This window comes from Dipteris shenzhenensis, chromosome 2, assembly GCF_047967505.1.
Source record: "Dipteris shenzhenensis isolate YYH24624 ecotype China chromosome 2, Dip_SZ_1.0, whole genome shotgun sequence".
NCBI lineage: Eukaryota > Viridiplantae > Streptophyta > Polypodiopsida > Gleicheniales > Dipteridaceae > Dipteris > Dipteris shenzhenensis.
In genome coordinates, this window is record NC_141597.1 from 36,822,219 (window position 1) to 36,845,379 (window position 23,161).

General features: G+C 36.6%; 1 protein-coding gene across 1 annotated transcript in view; it reads right to left on the minus strand.

Moving 5' to 3' along the window:
• Positions 1–19,930: 19,930 nt before the first annotated feature.
• The window catches only part of LOC147904704 (uncharacterized), a 78,386-nt gene continuing 75,155 nt past the window's right edge, over positions 19,931–23,161 (minus strand). The window contains exon 12 of the transcript XR_015542414.1: positions 19,931–20,133. The gene's annotated coding sequence lies outside the window, so the exon portion shown is untranslated. The remainder of the gene's footprint in view (positions 20,134–23,161) is intronic.

Below are 23,161 nucleotides of genomic sequence, written 5' to 3' on the forward strand. Positions count from 1 at the left end.
CCTTTGCACATTGTGCAACTCCTGCTTTAGCTGCATCTTTCGTGCTTTGGTATTTGTGCTATACAGCTTCACCAATGTATCCCATGCCTCCTTAGGCGTCTCTACATCCTGTATATGCACAATCATAGAATCTGAAATGCTAACAGACAGCCAATACAGGCATTTTCTGGCTTTTTCATGCCATTCTTTAAAGGCCTTCAATTCAGCAGGAGTGGGAGCAGCACCCAAAACTGGTTCTGCAGTTTCACCACTGATGTACTCCCAAACTCCCTTTCCCATAAGGAAGTTTGTCATCCTGAACTTCCATGCTTGGAAGTTGTTCTTGTCAAGCTTCTCACTGACAATAGTAGATAGATTCTCAGACATTTTACAAATCACGAATTGCAACAGCAACCTGTAAACACAGCAAATGCCTCACAAGGGCAAATAGCAAAACTTCTGCAAAAAGCCTCACAGGGGCAGATCTGCAACACTGACGAAAGTGGTATTTCACCACACAGTCACTTCCTAGTGACGATTTTGCATCAACAGGCAATAGGCATGAATCTGCAACTCCCAATATCTCTGCACACAGGCATACGATGCAATTTCTGTGGCACCTTTCCACCGACTAGCCGCGCAGTGGTCGCACAGCGAAAAACAGGGCCTTTTTCTGAGTGCCTGCGAAGAACTTCCGCCTTCAAAACGGGCCCCGAAACGGCCTCAAATCAAAAAAATAAAGTCATATACTGCGCTCTCGCCACACCGCGAAGGGCCTTTCAATCTGAAACAGTGCACTCCTGCACTTCTGGCTGTGCTACCTGCAAAGATTTGCTCCCAAACTCGAAATAGGAAAGCAACACTGGTCCTCTTACCAGGACACCACAAACTTGGCTTGCTTTCTTGAGCTCCTTACCACGAACAAGGCTCTGATACCATGTAAAGAATAAGGGAGAGAGATAGGAGACTCAAGTTCAGCTTTCTTCACAACACACAAAAGAGAGAGGACACAAGGTTGGAGGGTGAAGCCTTTCTTCACTTTTGCACACAACAACCATACAATAGAAGAGGGAAATACCCTATATGTCAAACCCTAGAATACGTGGTTCATATGTGAACCCAAACCAAAAACATACGTGGTAGTCTAACTACACCACGAGTACAACTAACATAGGCGGTGACATAAATGATAGTCATCCAGGAGATATATCGGGGGTAGAGCTTGATCTCTCAACAAGATGTGCATGATAATTTTCAAAATCCTCAAACCAGGTGATTTCAAGTCCTATGCAAAGAATCATGGCCATTCGATATCATTTTCATTGGATATTTCCTAGTTTCGCACCATGCATCATGCATGGTCATTGAAAAACATGCATCTGCCAACTTCTAGCCATGCAAGTGACATTTGATAAGCATCATACTTTGTGCAAATAGTAAAATGGGTGAGTTCAAGGCTTGTGCAAAGTGTCATGGCCATTTGCTGTCATTTTCATGGCACGGAATGGATATTTCCTAGTTTTTCAACATGCATCATGCATCAGTATTCAAAAACATGCATCGGTGTGCTTGTAGCCCTAAAAATGGTATTTTATGGACAAAATACTTTGATCAAGCCTTAAACTCGGTATTTTTAATGTCTGTGCAAATTATCATAGCCATCTTAAGTCATTTGCATGGCTTGGAATGGATATTTCCTAGTTTTTCACCATGCATCATACATGAGTGTTGAAAAACATGCATTGATGTTCTGCTGCTAGTCATGAAAATGGTATTTTATGGACATGAAACTTTGTAAAAGCCTTAAAATAGGTGATTTCATGGCTTGTGCAAAGTATCATGACCATCTCATGTCATTTTCATGGCTTAGAATGGATATTTCCTAGTTTTTCACCATGCATCATGCATGAGCATTGAAAAACATGCATTGGTGTGCTTCTAACCATAAAAATGGTATTTTCTGGGAGTGATACTTTGCACAAGCCTTAAATAAGTCAATTTCAATGCCTATGCAAAGTATCATGCCCATCTAATGTCAATTGCATGGCTTGGAATGGATATTTCCTAGTTGTTCACAATGCATCATGCATGAGCATTGAAATACATGCATTAGTGTGCTTCTAGCCATGAAAATTTAAAAAAAATATAGACCCTTGCAAATCTTGGAGCTGCTGATCCGATGGTAGGATATATGGATGCAAATGTCCATTGTGCATTTTTCCTTCACATACAAAGCATCCATATGCAAATATGGGCATTCTAATTCCTCGGTGTCACATCCAACATCCAATGCACCTTAGACTTTGCAAGGACTTTAAAAAAACTTGTTTTAAGACCCTTGCAAAGTTTGGTGCTGATCCGATGGTGGGATTTATGGATATCGGTGTCCATTGCGCATTTTTCTTTCATATTGCCTAGCATCCACGTGTGAATATGTGCATTCTTGCTCCCCAGTCATAGATGCATCATTTGATCCAGCTGATACTTTGCAAGGACATTGAAACCAATTGTTTTAAGACCCTTCCAAAGTTTGGTGCTAATCTAATGGTGGGATATACATATGCAGATGTCTGTTGTGCATTTTTCCTTCACATACATAGCATCCACAAGTAAATATGTGCATTCTTGCTCCCCATGGCACAAACAGCATCCAATGCACCTTACACCTTGCAAGGACATTAAAAACAAATTTTTTACGACCCTTGCAAAGTTTGGTGCTGATCTGATAGCGTGATATATGGATGCGGAAGTCCGTTGCACATTTCTCCTTCACTTACATAGCATCCACATGCAAATATTGATGTGGATGTCCCAACCTTTTCTACTATTGACAGCTAGCATAGGAGCAAAGATTTCATTTTGGTTTCTTGCCAAGTTACCTAGATACTTGGGCGTGCCTCCTATGATTCTTTCTTTAGGCTAGTCTCTAACCTATTACCGCTAGTTTGTAATAGATGTTTATTGATAAGCTTACTAACAAGTACATTCAATGCCATTTTTCTTTACATTAAATATCCCATCTCCATCTTTTCTGCTATTGAACCCTAGCATATATGTACATTACCTTAAAATGAGACCTTTTTTGGACTGAGGTAGATGCGTTGGAGGCATAGGTTTCATCTAAGTGGATCATATATGTCCCAAGGTAGGCCAATATTTACATGTGCATCCTATTATGTGAACAAAAAATATGTAACAATCGTCAACAATGATACTTCCAATAATCCCCCAATCATCTTATTGGGAATAAACTTTGCATAGGTCTTGAGTAGTTTCCATATCCCTACAAAGTTCTCATTTTGTTGATGGTTTTTTCACATTCAAGGGTACATCCTTGGAGATGGTGTATATGCAGTTACAACATGGTTTATCAATCTATATGATACCCCTAGCACAGACCTACAACACAAGTTCAATTTCTATTTATCCTCCATCTGTAATTATTGTGGAGCATGCATTTGGTCGATTGAAAGTGCGATGGCAATACCTTAATAAGAAGTTCCTGAACCCAAAGCCCAAGCTGGAGCAACGAGTATAGTGGCCTAACTAGTCACCTAACTTTTCTAGGAGAATATTGGAAAGTTCCTTGAGGACTTTTTCGATGTGTTCTCTATTTTCAATGGTTAGCATTCCTCACATCTTTACCACATAGTATAAGAAGAGCACTTATGAAAATTGAGATGACCTTTTGATGAGTCAGAGAGACCGGCTTCGATCTTGACAAGTTCTTGCCATTGGTGCAATCTTAGCCCAACCTACCAACAAAGACCACAAGGAAGATTTGTCCATGTCCCTTGCAAGAAGACAATTAAATGGAGTAAAATGGAACTAAAATACAAGTAAATGGAGTATGGGCCCATGGCTAAGTACTGACATTACCTTTTTGGTAGTGAGTTTTTTGGATCACCAATCTCTTATGTATTTTTTGAATAAACCCTCTCTCAAGGGAAGAATTAGGAGATGGATCCTTCTTTTCTAAGGATTTGACTTTGGAAACAATTGCAGTCTAGAATACTTGTATGGTGTCTATGTAGCTATAGGAGTTACAATGCAGCCACAAGAGCAAATCAATTTGCTCTTCCCTTCACTAATAGGATGTTGGAGATAGGTGACCCTCATGCTTTGTACTCATTGATGGATGGGGACAATGGATACAATAAGGTCAAGGTCAAGGTCAAGGACCAAGATCGAAAACCTTTGTCACCTAATGGGAAACTAAGAAAAAATTTAAGACCTAGTCACCTAACTTTTCTTGTGTTTTCATAAGACTGGTATGGCATCTATGTAGCTATAGGAGTTATAATGTAGCCTAAGAGTAGATCAATTTGCTCTTCCCTTCACTAATAGGATGTTGGAGATAGTAGCTCGTCATGCTCTTTACAGACTATTATAATGTTGGCATTACCCTAGTCCCAGCGCTGCACAAAGTTCGTGAAAAAAAATATATTCATCTTGGAGGGAAGAGGACCCCTATTAGTGGGTTAATAGTGCCATGCATTGCAATCTTGCCACCTTGCAAAGTGGGGAAAGAACATTTAAAAAAATGAAAAAAGAAAGGTTGTTGGAATCAACCACCTTCTTTCTCACTCTGTGGATTTGTCCAAAGAATCTTTCCCTTGGTAGACACCGCCATCGAACCATTTGCAATTCTGCCCCTTCTGTGCCAAGCTGCTAGACAATTAGTTCTTCATTTCATAGACTGTCAGTTATTCATTTTGTAGCCTCATGAACATGCACCATAGGTGATAGTAGCTCCTTCCTCCTTGCATCATGGAGCGCCTTTGTGAACGAAGAGGCTACAGGATCTCTCTTCAAGGTGCTCTCTACAGTGCTCTCTGTGTTTGCCTTCAAAAAAGTCTTGTTTCAATCACAACCCTCACAGCAAAAGGGTACTGCATTGATCTATGAGGAAGCTATTGTCTCTTGTTCACCAAGATAGAGAGCAGACCTTAGAGGAAGAAGCCTCTTCGCATTGTGGGTGGCACCAACAGTGGCAAAGCCAAGTATTTCCAGTACCTAGTCTACATCAAATTTGAAGCATCCATGGCTGACACGCAAGCCCAAAATGCACTTACTCAATTACAAGAGGTCATGAGTTTCTTGAGAGTGCTGGGTAGTTATCCAATCCCTTTGGTGCAGTCCCCTCCTTGTAAAATTGCTAAATCTACTTTTGAGCTTGTGAAGAAGCTAATGAAGTAAGCCATCATTTTTTTGAACTCTCCCTTGTTGAAACGCTTGTGTTAATTTCAAGAGGAGGAAGCTAAGAAAAAGAAGACAAACTGACTGGCTAGTGGACTCTTGAGAGTATGAAGTCTTGAGCTGTCATGTAATTGCATGGCCCTAGATATGGTTCGACCATTTAGAATTATGAATTTGACAGCTGCATAGGAAGTTTTAATATTGAAATGGCTCTTTCCGAGAGTGTCATATTTAATATATCATCTAAGGTTCAAATCCCCTCCAGCAATGGAAATTTTTATGCAGAAACATGGGAAGATGATTGCGTAATATGTATGCTGCCTTGCATGAGCTCACTACATGCAAGCAAGGAGTTGCAATGCTTGATCACAAGCAGATGGGCCACTCCTGAGGATCTATCAAGGGGTCAAGTGCTCAAAGGATTGACGAGTCAAGAAAAGGCGTAGCTGAGGGGTGGAGGAAAGTGGCCAGTGGCAATGAGGGAGGAGCTCTCTAATTGTGCTTGTGCTACACCATCTATAGCAAGTGGAAGAGCACGTGGGGGACTGAAGCACTGCATACAAGTACTCCTTGACTGTAAAAACATACTTTCATGCTGAGGGGTGGAGGAAAGTGGCCAGTGGCAATGAGGGAGGAGCTCTCTAATTGTGCTTGTGCTACACCATCTATAGCAAGTGGAAGAGCACGTGGGGGACTGAAGCACTGCATACAAGTACTCCTTGACTGTAAAAACATACTTTCATGGCATAAAAACAATGCTTGTCTAAAGGGCAGTGATGTACAGTAAACCTTTATAGTATACAAGTAAAACCTATTGGCTATGGCATCTCATAGTTTGTTCACAATCCCAGCAAATTCCAAGCCTCAAATGCTCCACAATCTACTATAACTCACAAAACCATAGCTTGAGCAGCCTTGTGTTGAAGCGGATTTGATGTGTAGTCTTGCCATAAAGCTTGCATTGCCATGCTCTTTTGTAAGACTTGTTGCCACATGAGTATGCCTTAATCACACTCCCTCTCCATTTCTACACCTTTATATAATCTTTCAAAATTTGGTTGATTCATTCAGTAGATACGAGCTACTAAATGCTAGCTAGGACCATTCTAGAGATGGTGAAAAACGTTTGCTAGAAGGAGCTTGCTAATTTGTCATCTTGATCCAAACTCCTTGGCAAACTCTCACTTACTTCATTTCAAATACAGCTTGTTAACTATGAGTCTTTTGAAAACTGAGTGGAGATGCCCTACATGCTCTTGTAGTGTGCGGCAATATATAAGAATATCACCGAGATACAAAATGAAATGTTCACCTAATGCATCCCTTAATATTACCATCATTAGAGTAGAGTATGTTGCTGGCACATTAGTTAGTCCAAATGTTAATGCAAGCCAATCATATGCTCCATACCTTTTTCGCAACATGATCTTCTCCACATCCATTTCTATGATACCGATCTGATGGTACCCGGAACATTGGTCTATTTTGGAGTAGTACCTAGCATGCACCAAGGAGTCAAAAATCTCCTACATATATGGCAATGGGTGTCTCTTTTTTAGTGTCGCTTTATTTAGGGCTCAGTAGTTGATGCAGAGTCTAAGATCTCCTTCCTTCTTAAGACCAAGGCTCCATATGTTGACTTTGACAACCTAATGCCCATTTACTTCATTAGCCTTCTTGATTATATGTGGTGTATATCCTAGCCAACCTAATGCTAACTGTGTTTTTTTGTTTTCTATCTAGCAACCGTGGCACTAGATTGTACACATGTCTAGCTTGAGTCCTCTTTTTGTACCTAGCCTTTTTGTGCCCTATTTTGGCTCATATTGATTCTAGGTAGCTATTTGTTTTATTGTTACTTCTTGTGATTTCAAGCTTCATTATTGTATTATGGACGCACTTCAATTGGGATGCATCAATTTTACTAGCAAAAACCTATGAGCAGGTTTATCTGAGCGTGTTTTTCAAGAGATTTAAAAAATTTTATATCTTTAGGAAACATGGCTTTTACACTTTTATTTTCACTGGAACTAGATCCCTTTATCATAAAAATATATAGACTAGTCACTCATTCATTTCTACACAACATAATTTTCTTATTTAGAGACATCCCTTTGTACCCCTGTTATTACCTTTAAAAAGTGTTGATTCCTTTAAGAAACATCCCTCGTAATCACTCCCAATGTAATAATACTATGCATATATAATTACTTATTAACACATTTATATCATAGAGCAAAATCTTTTTAGTGTTTTTATAGCATAAATATAGCATAAATAACATGATATTTATGGACATTTTCTAAAGAAGTTTAAATTATTATAAATAAGTATTAACTTGGGCTTATATATCACTCTCATAAAATACATGTAATATTTAATACTATATATGCAAGATATAACTCCATAGATGTGCTCAAAGGGGGTGTTCCAATCAATTTGAGTGGTTGAATGACTATATTTGAACATTGGATATGAAAGTTATGTCACTTTTAAAAGTGCTGTCCAAGGTAGTTTTGCTAGCGAAACTACCTTGGGAGACCTGCTTCAAAGGGGTTTTGCTGGCAAAACTACCTAGATGGCTTGCTTCAATGAGTTTTCTTTGAAGAAACCCTTTCATGAAGATAGGTTGAGAGGGTTTTCAATGTCACCCCTATTAATTAAAAGTTGTCAGAAGGATCATAAGAGAATTTTCGTAGAGAAGTCTACTCTACTTTTGGGTTTCTTCAAAAGCCATCCCATTATGCTCTCACCATTCCTAAAGATTCACCTAAAGATTTTTGTATAAAATAGGCATAGCTATAATACTTTGCATATTTCTAAGTGAAACTATGTTTTCTTCTGATCGATTTTTGCCATATTTATGCATAGTTGGAAGCTTTTTTTCCTTCGCTCGGATGCTTGGAAGATTTTGCTCAGAAAATGCTCGTCGCCCTTCAATTGGAAAATAAATATGCCACTTATGCTTTAAATTGCATTAATAAATATGGGATGAAATGATGATCATACCATTTATAATTTTTCTCATTTGAAATTATTTGAGCATGCACTTGGTTGAATGATTGTGGTATTCAATGGTCTAGATTAGCATTCATAGTATGCATTTATTGGTGTAAATTTGCATGTTTGTTAATGTAAATTCTTCATATGCGCTAATTTATGCATATGTTGTGTCTATTGGTTTTATGGATTTAGAAAATGGTTAGTTCAAAAGGAACAAAAAGAAATTATGGGGTGCACTCTCAAGAGAAAGCATGTCCTGTGGCTTCTGTTGGTGTAGGAGCATTAGCTATTGCCAATTCTCCCCCTACGCTAGCGCAAACTCATCAAACTTCGTTGAATGGTAGGAAGAGTGAAATTGTTTCATTTTATAAATGCTTTCAATCTCAAAAAGTTTGTAAGGTCTTAAATATGATTTCTTTAACTCAATTCTGTGTTATAGAATCATGTAGTCCAAGTCCAAGCATGGACTATGATCTTTATTGTTTATTTGGCCTTTGATGTATTTTTTATTTTTGTAGGATCATCTCATGGCACTACTTTCACTAAATCTCCACTCGAAACCAATTAGTTGCTAATCCAAGTTATTAAATTGCATATTTTTTGTTTAAAATGAATGTACTTGTACTATATATAGTGTTTTTCATTTCTTTCATTTCCTCTTATATCTATATTTTATACTAGGTTCATCTCATAATACAATGGCAATGGGTCAGTCATCATCTATTCGAGTTGGATCGCGTGATTGAAATCTTAATTTCTTTATACTTCTTATGTATTCATTATTTATCATTTAAAATTAAAGTCATTATTTTTTTTTAAATAGCCATGAGATATCGTTCACAAAATGAGTTTTTAGGAGATGATCGACCAAGAAATTTGGTTGAATTTTATCAACGAAAGTGCAACAAAGAAAGGGAGCGCACTAAGTTTTATTGGAATGTATGTCCTTGCAATAAGTGCACTGGATATCACACAATAGACATGTTATTAAATATGGTCTTTTCAAAGATTGGAAGAAGTCCATAAGACCCAAAAAGTAAACCTTTTCATATTATATTAGCTGATTTATGCATAGTAAGGAAATAAAGGAACTTTCCAGACAAAGGGAGAAGTCGCTATCGGAAAGTAATAGGAGGCCTAAAGAAGATCCAGGATTATTGACTGGGTGGAAAAGATGGTCAATATTTTATACATTACCATATTGGGAGGTAAGCACACATGCTTCTACACGATTTAAAAAATTAAAATACATTGTTTTATCTTTCATGAAAAATTAAATGTTGTATTCTTTTCCATGCAGCACCTTCTTGTTCGTAACACTCTTAATGTGATGCGTGGAGAAAAATATTGCTGAAAATGTTTTAAAGACACTCATATAAGAATCAAATAAAGATTTCTTAAGAGTTCGTCTAGACATGAAGAATATGAAAATATGACCAGAATTATGGCCTCAAGTAGTCCATGGAAGAAATGACAAGTTGAAAATACCAGTTGTGTCATATAGATTTACAAAGAAGGAAGAGGATGATTTTTTTGCATTTGTAAAGAATATCAAAGTTCCAACAGGGTACTCAGCATCTTTACAGAAGCATGTTTTTAGCAAAAAGCTACAAGGAATGAAAACACATTATCATATTTTCCTTCAGTAGATACTTCCACTAGCAATAAGACATTCTTTGACTGATTCTTTTCGCAAAATATCTACAGGAGCTTTGGACATGACACAATGGGATGCATTGTATGAAGAAGCCATATATGTTTTATGTTTAATGGGAAAAGTATTTCCTCCTTCCTTCTTTGACATTATGACACACTTACTCATTTATGTAGTTGAGGAATTGAGAGTTTTGTGGACCTGTTAGTATCAAATGGATGTATCCTTTTGAGAGAAATATGAGGACTTTGAAACAGTATGTGAAAAATAAGGCAAGGCCAGGAGGAAGTATGGCTAAGGGATATGCAATCACAGAAGCTATGGGATTCTTCTCAGAGTATATTAGCAAGTTTGATGGATCATGCAAAAGAGTATGGGATGTATAGGACCATGAAACTTTTTACAATGAGGAGTTGAAAGGGAATGTAGTGGAGATCGTACTTGATGACTTGACAAGACATCAAGCCCATCTTTGTGTCTTGGAAAGTAGCAAAATCATCATGAAATGGAAAAGGTAATTGCTTCAACCAACTTGAACATCCAATCATGTTCTTTAAAATATTATGAAATTACATTCTTTTTATTATGATCTTCTAATAGGATATTTGAAGAGGAGGCTGAAGTGATGTTTCAACATTCAAGAAAGAAGGTCTCTCATAATGAAAGTATGAAATACTTGGGAACTTTTCCAATGTGGTTGAAACAAAAGGTGAGTAATAACACCCTTGATTTTCATTCACATGTAGATTTGCTGGACTAAAGATAGTTCTAACTTTATTTATGTTCTTCCTGTAGGTCACCGACTTAGTTCAAAGTGGAAGCTTTGAAGGTGATGACTATTTTACACTTCCTCATTTGGCAGAAGGTCCTAGTCATAAGGCAGTTTCTCATCAACGAATGTTTGTCAATGGATACCATCTACAGACAAAAGATGGAGATATTGGGAAAAAAACACAAAATTGTGGAGTTGCAACATATTTCGATATACTAAGCCAAAGTAGTATCAAATATCAAAATCCAACACAAAGCTTTATTCGTTTTTTTGGAAATATTGAGAAGATACTTCAATTGGATTTTGGGTCTTTCACTACCATCTTATCATACTATGATATTGGTTCAAATCCGATACCAAAGGAAAGAATACTACAATGAAAATAGATAAGTATGGATTCCAACTAGTCAACACAAGGAAATTGAGCTCTTCAAATCTTGATGACCAACCCTTTGTCATGGCTGCACATGTACAACAAGTTTTTTATGTACCTGACCTAAAGGAACAAAATTGGAGTGTTGTGCTTGATCACATTCCAAGAGCAGGGGCAGATAGTGATTCCATTGTTGATTTCTCTATGTCTAGAGATTTCTCATGCCCATCATCATTTCCACATGATATATTAGATACTTATGATGGACCTAGAGAGGGAGAGGAACCAATTTTAGTTGACTTGGTGAATATTGGAGATGATGATGATGATGATGATGATGTAATCGATGAGGATTAAGCAATAATGTCACTTGGGTGATTTCTTTAAAACTTTTTAAAATTAGAGAGAGAGAGAGAGAGAGAGAGAGAGAGAGAGAGAGAGAGAGAGAGAGAGATTTTGTTCATGGATGATCTTGCCTTGTATTTGACTAATGTTTGGCTTGAAATGATACTTGAAAATTTAGGAGAATATTGTATAGACTTGTTGAATATTGAAGATGTCTGTGATGATGATAACATAATTGATTAGGATCAATCAATTATGTTAGTTGAGAATGTTTTGAAACTTTTCAAAGTTGCATCATATAGAATTCATCTATATGTGTGTGCATATGCACACACACACAGGAGAGAAAGATGTATGCTTAATAAATAGCTTTTAATTAAATGAATAGATACTACAGTCATGGATAATGTTGCTCGCCATGTGGAAAATGTTTAGGCTAAAAGGATACCAAAAAATTTAGGAAAATTTTGTAAGAGAACTAGAAGAGGATCGAGATTTAATCAAGATAAAGGGACACTTTCTTCTTTGATAGCCCACTCGTCATCATCATCAAGATATGAAAATGACCACCGACATATCATGGAAGGCTATCATTGTCAACATCAAGTTAATAATTCAAAGAATAATTATATATCAGGTATTTAACATTCCATTCTTTATTTTTATTATTATTTGGATTGATTTTGATTGATTTCAATATCTTGACATTATCTTTGTGTGACTTATTTTTCTTATTTTTGCTATCACTTTTTTCTAGGAAATTTTCCAAATAATGTCCATGACGATGAAGAAGTTACATCACTGGTAACCAAAAAAGGAAGAATATTAAAGGATGATGCAATGATAGAAAGAGAAAGATATCTTAGAAAGACATCTAGAGAGGCCAAGAAAGCAAAATTTATTGAGATGGGACATCGTATTAAGGTGGATGTAAATGAGGAACAAGTTCCTTGTGGAATACACAAAGATTCATATGCTTAGACAATAACTCAAGCCATCCATAGGCATATGGATCTCTCATTGCAATCAATTAAAGTTGTGTCGATCATTCACAAGGAGGCAGTGAGAAGATATGTTGATGTAAGGCTTGACTTTTTCTTGATATCTTTCGATGGCCTTACTTTTAAATGTTTAGTATTTAAATTTTCTTTTATATTGATGAATACTTTTGTGTATATTTTATTATATTTATAGGCTCGATATGAATGTAATATCAGTGACAAATGCTGGAAAACTAAAGTCTCAAAAGCATTCAGAGTGAACAAACAGGCTATATGTGAATTTTTTAAGTATTCTATTAAAAACTTATTTACTTTAACATTGATTTTGTTGAGTTTTTATTAATGTGTTGTTTGTTATGAGTTGATGCTAGGCTTATAGTGTTTACTTATGGGATGGATATGATGCACAAAAACCAACATGGCTACCAGATGATGTAGGGAAAAGAATAAAGAAACTAGTAAATTCAAAGGAATTCAAGGTACACACACACACTTTATTGCAAGTATCATATGTTCTTTCTTTATTCTATTTGACTTAACTACATTTTGACATTGTTTTTCAAAGATCTAGTGAAAAAAATAAGAGAAATAGAAAGGCCCAAGAAAACATTACAAATTTAGGTCAAAAGGGTTATGTTGGAATGAAACAAGGACTTGTAAGTTTAATAGTTTTCTTTCTTTTCATAATTCATGTTTTTAAAGTAGTACTCTTTGATAAATTCACATGTATGACAAATACTTTAAACATCTAGATCTCTATCTTTCAAAGGTCTCCTTCATATTGAGAGGTGTTTTTAGAAGCCCATACCTCCAAAGGATATGGAATGAAAGGAAGAGGAATACTATCTGACTATGCGTTGTCTAAACAGACTAACAGTGTTGTTTCATTAGAGGTACTTCATGTTCTCTTTGTTTTATGAATAGAAATTATTAATAAATGAAATATAATATCAATTTGATATATTTCATGTTTTTTATTGTGTAGGATCCTAATCCAAATGACAATGGGGATAATAATATTTCTAGTCCAAGACTGGTTGTACCTACTAAAAAGACTACTTGTGGCAAAAAAAAAATTGCAATCAGTGATTTAGACCAAGTGATACTTGAGAAGACTGCTAAGTTGCAAAGAAAGCTTCATGACAAGGATAAGTCCATGGATGCCCTACAAGAAAAACTTAATGATTTGAGGAAAAGCATTTCTGCTCCACCTTTGGTAAATTTCATGCCTACTTCATGTTAATTTTCACAAAAAAGATGATTCATGTTCACACACACACACAAACACACAAACATGCACGCGTGCATGCATGTACTGTAGATATTGTTTGAAAAGGTTTATGGATCTTTGAGTAGAGTAGAAAGCATTCACATGAAGCATTATTAAGTATCATATTTACTCTATTTTAGAAAATGTCCATCAATCAACAATTAGAGTAGAAAAGACAGCAGCACAAACAAATGACACGTATTTTCCAAGTAAGTTAAATTTATTTATTTTTCTTAATTAGTATGGCAATGACCATAATGTTTTTGGATATTTTTCATAAAGATATTTTAAATAAATATTCTACTAATGATCTCTTGAATGTACCTTTGTAGGTTGATGCTTTTCAAAGGGGGCAACGAGTAAAGATCTTACATAGGGACTCAAAAAACATAGCTGGAATAGGGACAATAATTAGTTTGGATCCTTCATTTAGAGTTCATACTATACCAAAAGGAGTTGGTTATGTAGCAGTACGAGTTGATGATGCAATCATTAAGGATGCTTGTATATTCAAAGCAAATGATGAGATTTAGACATTGGGTCAAGCCGTAGGCTTGAATGTTGCTTGGAAAACTCTTCATGTAATGTCTTTATAATTTTATATTTTATTTTGTTATGTCAAAATAGAATTATTTATTTCTCAATCAACTATCGAATAATATTTGTTATCAAGTAAAATGTGTGTGTTATAAAAGGTAAAAGTTATCCTTAGAATTTTAGATGACTTCTTCACACTATGTTATATGAGTACTGATGTACTTAAGACTTTTGATTAATCTTTCACACAGACCATAAATTTCATTCATGGATACCAAGTATCAAATGTAAAATTTGTCATTTAAGATTCCAATGCCATGTAACCTTTTGGCCCATTTTAAAAGCTAGTAGGAGTTAAATGTTTTTGCCCATTTTGAATGCTATTATTTATAAAAGAAGAAATGGCAATTATGATTCCATTTCTTTCCATTTGTGACATATTAACTGGCATTTTGTATGTCGCTTTATTTCGATTTTCAACATGAAATCTTGCAAATTTTTAGTCATCTTTTGCCATTTCGAATATAATAAGTGACAATTTTTATGTCACCTTTTGCCATTTCTTTCACAATTGGTCTCTATTGTAGTGCCATTTCATGCATTAAAAATGGCAAAAATATATGGTACTTTTGGTTGCCATTTCGATTGTGGAAATGGCAAAACTATATGGCACTTTTAGTTGCCATTTCATATGTAAAAATGGCAAAATATATGGCACTTTTGGTTGCCATTTCAGACATCAAAATGGCAAAAACATATGGCACTTTTGGTTGCCATTTCACATGTGGAAATGGCAATACTATAAGGAACTTTTAGTTGCCTTTTCATACATAAAAATGGCAAAATATATGGCACTTTTGGTTGCCATTTCAAACCTCAAAATGGAAAAAATATATGGCACTTTTGGTTGCCACTTTGCATGTGGAAATGGCAATACTATATGGCACTTTTAGTTGCCATTTCATACATAAAATGGCAAAATATATGGCACTTCTGGTTGTCATTTAATACAAAATGGCAAAAATATATGGCACTTTTGGGTGCCATTTTGCATGTGGAAATGGCAAAACTATATGGCACTTTTAGTTGCCATTTGATATGTAAAAATGGAAAAATATATGGCACTTTTGGTTGCCATTTTAGACACAAAAATTGCAAAAATATATGGCACTCTTGGTTGCCATTTTGCATGTGGAATGGAAGAATCATATGGCACTTTTAGTTGCCATTTCATACGTAAAAATGGCAAAATATATGGCACTTTTGGTTGCCATTAAGGACATAGAAATGGCAAAAATATATGGCACTTTTGGTTGCCATTTCCAAAAAATGGCACATGTGGAAACGGCGATAAGAAAGTGCCATTTAATAATGTAGACGTGTCACTTTTGGGCTGCCATTTCTACCTAGTTTTGTAGTAGTGATGGTGCATGAGGGCTATGTCTAGGGATTATGAGCTACCTTCTCCCTATAGCTTATTGGATAAAAATTATTCAAATCTTTTCAAATATGTGGAAGTAATCTCGATTGGATTTCAAGGAACTTGAGCATGGATGGATAGAACATTGAGGCAATCAAAGGTAGAGGGAAGAATCTTCTTCAACGTGATGGAAGTGGTCATTCTTTAGCATTTACCACTATACCCATCAACATTTATATGTCTTATATGTGTTCTTTTCCTTTAGAGGACACCTATTATATTATAGTGTGTCCTTTTGTAGACACTATATTTTGGCTCCCCAACGGAGGTTGCTTGTACATGCCCTTTCTATGTTAATTGATATTATTTCATTCTAACATAAATAAATGTTATCATTCTCATGAAATAAAGTAAAATCATAATCTATGTTGTTTTATTATTTTTGTATTATTCTTGCTTCTTGTTAAAGTTTACCCAAAACTCAATTTCAAAAAGGCCTCTTGGCCTCAATGTGCATGTCAGTGTGCAATTGGATAAAACAATGTAAGTTTGGCCCAAATCTGTGCTTGGCTAAGAGGACTCTGTTGTGTCTTATGACATTACTTCTTGCCCCTAATTGACCCCTTCCTGGTGATTAGCAAGCTTCTCTATAGTGAACACCAATACACCCCTTAGCCACACATCTATACAAAAAATCAATTGAGCCAAGAAGAACAAGTATTGTGTAAACAAAGAAAGGCAACCACTTGAACTAGGCTTCAATAAGATTGAGCCCCAAATAGTGATTCCCAAAAAATAAAAGAGAAAAAAGATGATTTGGAAAAATATTAGGCAATCTTGACCCAAAAAAAAAAAAAAACTATTTGGGGGAACCAGTATTTGGCGCATGGAGAGACATTCACCCCAAAAAAATTTTTAAAAAAATGGCTAGATGGCCGCAGGTGTGAGTAGGCATGACTTTGGGCCCCAATCGGGGTCCCCATCTGGCCCAAAGTCACGCTTGCTCATACTTCGGGCCATCTAGCCTTTCTTTTACAAATATTTCTTAGGGGAATGTCTCTCCTTGCTCTAGATAGTGGTTCCCAACAAATAAAAGAGAAAAAAAATTATTTGAAAAAATATTAGGCAATCTTGAACCCCAAAAAAAAAAAAAAACTTGGGGGGACCACTATTAGGCATCCTTGATTTGTTGGGAACCAATATTTGGGCCATGGAGGGACATCCCCCCCCAAAAAATTTTGAAAAAAAAATGGCCAGATGGCCCCAGGTGTGAGTAGGCGCGACTTTGGGTCAGACATGACCCCATCTAGCCCAAAGTTGCGCCTACTCACACCTGAGGCCATCTGCCCATTTTTTTCCAAAATTTTTGGGGGGGGGGAAATGTCTCTCCATGCCTCAACTATTGGTTCCCAACAAAGAAAATAGAGAAAAAGTTATATTAGGCAATCTTAAACCCCCCCTCCAAAAAACCTATTTGGGGAAACCACTATTAGGCAACCTTGATTTGGGGGAATCAGTATTTGGGGCATGGAGAAACATTCCCCGTCTAGCCCAAAGTCGTGCCTGCTCACACTTGGGGCCATCTAGCCATTTTTTTCAAAATTTCTTGGTGGGAATGTCTCTCCATGCCCCAAATACTGGTTCCCAACAAATAAAACAAAAAGAAAGTTATATGGAAAAATATTAGATAATCTTGAACCCCCCCTCCAAAAAACCTATTTGGGGGAACCACTATTAGGCAACCTTGATTTGAAAAAATATTAGGCAATCTTGAAAAACCCCCCCCTCCAAAAAACCTATTTGGGGGAGCAGATTTTACGGAACATTGATTTGGGGAAACTAGTATTTGGGGCATGGAGAGACATTCCCCCACAAAAATTTTGAAAGAAAATGGCCAGATGGCCCTAGGTATGAGCAGGCACGACTTTGGGCCTGGCCCACAGTCACGCCTGCTCACACTTGGAGCCATCTGGCCATTTTCTCAAAAAAATTTTGGGCGAATGTCTTTCCATGGCCCAAATACTGGTCCCTAACAAATAAAAGAGAAAAAAAGTTATTTGAAAAAATATTAGGCAATCTTGAACCACTATTAGGCAACCTTGATTTAGGGGAACCACTATTTCCCCCAAAAAAATTTTGAAAAAAAAAGGCCAGATGGCCCTAGGTGTGACAGGCACGACTTTGGGCCAAACAACATCCTCGTCTGGCCCAAATTCACGCCTGCTCAGACCTAGGGCCATCTGGCAATTTTTTTTGTAACTTTTTTGGGCGAATGTCTCTCCATGCCCCAAATAGCGGTTCCCAACAAATAAAATAACAAAAATGTGAATTGGGAAAATTTTAGGCAATCTCGACCCCCTAGTTCCATCCAAGTCTGCAACCAAATATTATGCCTACATGCAGGCGCAATTGATTTGATCTAGCAAGTTCTCTTTTTTTCTTTTTTTAAACACTCGAAGAAAACAACCTTGTTTGGAGGCCCATATCTTCTAAATGGTGCAAGATATGAAAATAGTTCATAACATAACTTTCAACAATTTTTTGATTCCCTACAACTTTTATTATCTCTTTCTGTCCAAATTCGCCATCTAAGGCTTCAAATGTGCATTTAGAATTGGGCACGTATATCCAAGCTAAGAAAACACTTCAGAGTGCCTTTTTTACATCTTTGGGCCATTATTTGCCCATCTAAATGGTTGAACCATGTAAATCACAAAGTATTAAAGTTGTAGCTTGGTGTAAAATCTACAACTCTCTCTTACAGACTTTTTCCAAAATCAATCATCTTCTCAGACATATTTGTCTTTCCAAAGTGCTCACTCTTAATATGTTAATGAAATTGTGAAAACAAATCATGGAAGCAAAAATACAATGCAATGACCTATGGCCTCACAATGGGTACTCACAAAAAGTACACATATGATACTCTACAAGGTTGATCTACAAATTCTATTCATGGTTTATATATGTCCCATGTGCATCCCTTTCACTTTTACATGCATATGCATATTATACTCCAAGATTGACCTATTACATAAATTCAATCATATTTATTTCTTATGTATTATGTCCTCTAGTTATTGTTTTAGTGTTTACACTAAAACAAATAAGAACAAATCTCACTCTTAAACTTTTAGAGACAATTTGTCATTACAAATAATTGTTACCTTATACAAGAATCATAGATATTATACATATGTATGCCCCTAATAGTCTTATTATACCTCAATTCAATAGCATGCATATGCATGGACATGTTCTATGCTTATGGTACAATTGATCTACAAAAAACTTTTACTTTTGGATGCGAAACATTAGGATAGGATATGGATATCATTCATCAAGTCTTGATGGATATGTTAACTTGAACCTTCAAAAGCTTTCCACTTCTTTTAATAAAAAAAATTGAACATTTTTTTCCCACCCTTGTCATGTTTTCTTATTACTGAATCTTTGCATGCTTGATTTCCACATAATTTAAATTTAAAAATGACGCATTGTGTTTATCACACCCAAATTTTTGGTACATTTAAAGATCTTTAAAAAATGTTATATAATTGACAAAATTTATAAAAGCAAAGTTTTTTAATACATATTTAATTATAATATTATTCATGAGTCAAAGTTATTAATTGAATTAAAAAATCAATCTAGCTCTAAATATAAGCAATACCTAAAAGTAGAACGTTCTCAAAATGTTACTTAGAGTATTCCATCAAAGCATGTATTACTTGGGGGCTCAAGTTGCCAACTCCCATTCTATGTAAATAATAAATATACGTGATCACATGCAATTATATCTGATTGTTCTCAAATGTGATGTAATGTCCAAAAAGTAAATATAGCTTCAAAATAGCTACATGCATATTTCATATACACAACATAATACATATTAATTTGTCTCATCCATGCATGAGGTGGTATATTTTGACACCATTGGGATTTTTTAAGTAAATAAAGACTCATCTAACTGAACCTACATAATCTTTAAAAGTAGTACATTTTCAAAGACCATATACCCATTGATTTAAAATCCCAAACACAACACGTACATTTATACCTCATCCACAAGATTCCAAAGACAACCTACTACCTAATAAAGAAATTCATTCTAAAGAAATCGCCCCATGAAATGTTTTCAAGACTTACATCTACACCTCATCGACAAGATCCCACAAACCTAGCTACTCTCATCCATGCACAACCTATTGTCCTTCATCACTAATTCATGTCGTAATTCAAAGTTGTCCTGACTAACTAAATACAACAATTAACCTAAAGTAATACATTCTGAAAGAATTAATATGATAATTTACTGAACAAAATATAGATATCCAATGTGGCATGGTATATTCAATCAAATCATTTTTAGCCAATGTACATGAATGCTTCCATTCAATGAAAGATAGTATTACATCCATGTGCCTTTCCAATAACTTCTTGATCTTTAACTTTTTTTATCTATAAAAGAAAATAATAATCATTGTAAGGCATGCCCCATTGTGGTCGTGAATTTACTTCTCATAGATATTGTAGTAGCGGTGCTTGGCACGTCCCTAAATAATCAATTTTGATGCTTCCTGACAATTGCAATAAGTAAATCATTAGTATTTCTATAAAATCATTAACTTAGTAATAGAAATCAGAATATCTACAAAATAACTTCAAATCAAACAAAGCCTAGGAATCGAATCAAATCAAATCTTTATTGTGTCCACTACATCATGATTCATACGAATCCATTTGCTTCTCTCTCTCTCTCTCTCTCACTCTCACTCTCTCTCTCTCACTCTCATCTCTCTCTCTCTCTCTCACACACACACACCCCATGGGAATCCATCTCTCTCTCTCTCTCACACAGACACACACACACACACAATTTTTTAGTGAAATCACACATTTTTTTTTGTGAAATCACACGCGTGCACATAATGCATGGGAATCCATCTCTCTCTCTCTCTCTCTCTCTCTCTCTCTCTCTCTCTCTCCATAACAAAGTCCTCTCACCCTCGCTCCCATACAAGCCCCTTTCGAGCAATCCCAAAATGAAGTACTCCTTCAAAATGTGTCTTACATCTAGTCTAGGGGAAGAGGAGTGCTTCATAAATATGAAAATAATGGGAGAAAGAAACGAGAAAGAGATTGAGAGGATGAGGCTAAGAGCAAGAAGAGGTTGTGAGGATGTTGCGAGGAGGCTAAGGATATTGAGAGAGGGAGGATGAGTTGAGGTTGAGAGGAGGAAGCTGAGAGGAGGCTGAGAGGAGAAAGAGGTTGAGAGGAGGAGGTTGAGGGGAGGTTGAGAAGAGAAGGAGGAGGCTGAGAGGAGAAAGAGGCTAGGAAAAATGTCAGGAGTCAATGGGAATACTTTGGAAGGCCTCTTGGGAGGTGTTTGGGGGGTTGGGGACACTTTTGAAAAATTTTGCTTTTTTGGAGGGAAAAAAACTCGCGATTTTGGAAGCCCACTGAGTGAGGGAGGAGGGTAGGGGCACCATGAAAAAGTCAAGGGAGGGAGTAAATGCCCCAAGAGGTGGTGGGGAAAAGAGGAGGCAAGTGGGAGCCTAATGGAGACCAAGGGACGTCTCTCCACCAATGAAAGGCCAATATGGAATCCTCCATTCTTTTAATGCCCAAGCCTTCCCATTGGCTAGTTTACTAATCACAAATCTTAAGGGACTAATCCAAGACGCCCTTTTAGAGTCCAAAATTCCCCTAATGTGAACACTCAGGGTAGACATTGGTTTGAGAAGGTGGGGATTTGTGAATGATGTTCGGAGACCCAACCGCTCGCCCAACATTTAGCAAGCCTATTGTTTTATGGCCCATTACATCTCCTTCTACATAGTGATTGTGAACGTAGCTTCTCCTTATACTCCAGTGCCTTATCCTGCAAATTCACTAAATTGATACCTTGACCATTAAGGCTAGGAATTAAATTTGCACCTCTTTCCCCCACCACCACCTCTTTCCTAAATTCCTAGCCTATTTGTCATAAAATCATTGCATTAAGGCTAGGAATTATAACCAACTTTACACTTTTAATTACTATTTCTCAGTAACAAGAAAAAATCATGACGTATTTTATCTGATAATAGAGAAAGAGGAGCACCATTTAAAAATGAATACATCTTTATTGCCAAGGTGTTGCCTTGTATGAAATTGTTGATATGGTTAAGAATATACCATATAGCATGATCAGACCCCCTCACCTTATTCAGGCAAGATGCCCCAATTGTTGCACAACTTCTCTTCAAATACATCGCATATGGTTTGATACATCAAGATTCTTTTTTGTTGGGAGTAAAAATTTTAAATGCCAAAAAACCCATGCTTGGAACCACAAAACTTGGAACGAAGCTCTCAACTGGATAGATCCCATGACCCTAGTCCTTTTACCAGAGGCTAAGGTCTTTTTGCCATAATTTAGCCTGAGAAGTTAGCCTTTTCTAATCTTTTTGCAAACCACGATCGGTGAACATAGTTGTGATCATAGTTGTGAGAGCAACCTTGAAAGAGATCGGTGAACGCATCATAAGTTCCTTGAATGGGCTGGAGTAGCAAATCCAAGGAACTTATCTATAAGTGCCCTTGGCTATGAGACATGGATCTAGCCGAGATAAAGACGTGGCTAGCACCTCCAATGTGCAAAGATGACTAATAGGGAAAAAACTTCTAGGGGATGCTAAACATCACTCCACCCACATGCAAATAAGGGGTTTAGTGTTCCCTAATGGCAAATAAATCCATAAAAGTAACAAAAGGTGGCGAGTAAAGTAAAGAAATTAGCATCAAGGGAAACTATAAATATCATGGCAATCATGTGTATGATAATCCCTTGAAGTGTGATTCCAAGCATTGATCTAAACACTCATAATCCACCTTAAAGTGAGGAATATAACAAACATGGATAGGTATGTGCCAAATCACTAGGCCCATATTCTCCTTATCTCGCCATTTCCTGCCAATATGAATCACATAGTCCTATCATGTATGGGTTCAATTTGCAATTGATACATCATGCCCACCAAGCTTAATAATGGTGACCATACTATAGGAACACCCCTAGAGACAAGGAGCCCCAAGGGAAGGGGTTTGTGTTGCCTACTATTTCAATTTATCAAACTACTTCTCCACCCTTTTGTCACTTCTCATTTAGTAAAACAAGATAACATAAGATAAGAAGCCCCTTTTTCAACCATTTTCTGCTCAAGGCCATGATTAAATTAAACAACAAAAAATAAATAATAACAATTTCACAAGGGCCCATTCTAGATGACAAGCAACAGATTAAGCAAGCAATGCAGTCACTTCAATACAAGGCAAAAGTGGGCAAAATAGTCGGCCTCACACCCATGAGGAGACAGGCCCTAGAAGGGGACCATATCCAAGAGGTCACCATCGATGGAAGAGGCATTTTCCTCCTCCAGCTGAGCTCCCTCCACAAAACCCTAGCACTCGTCGAGCACATGCCATTGTCTTGGGCGCTCAATGGGTGTACCTCTTCCCCTAGTACCATGAGTTCATAGTGGAGGACATGGATTCGGACTCACCACGTCCCCCTCTTCTCGATGACACTATGATTCTCGAGGCTTCCGCGAGAGCGCTGGGCCA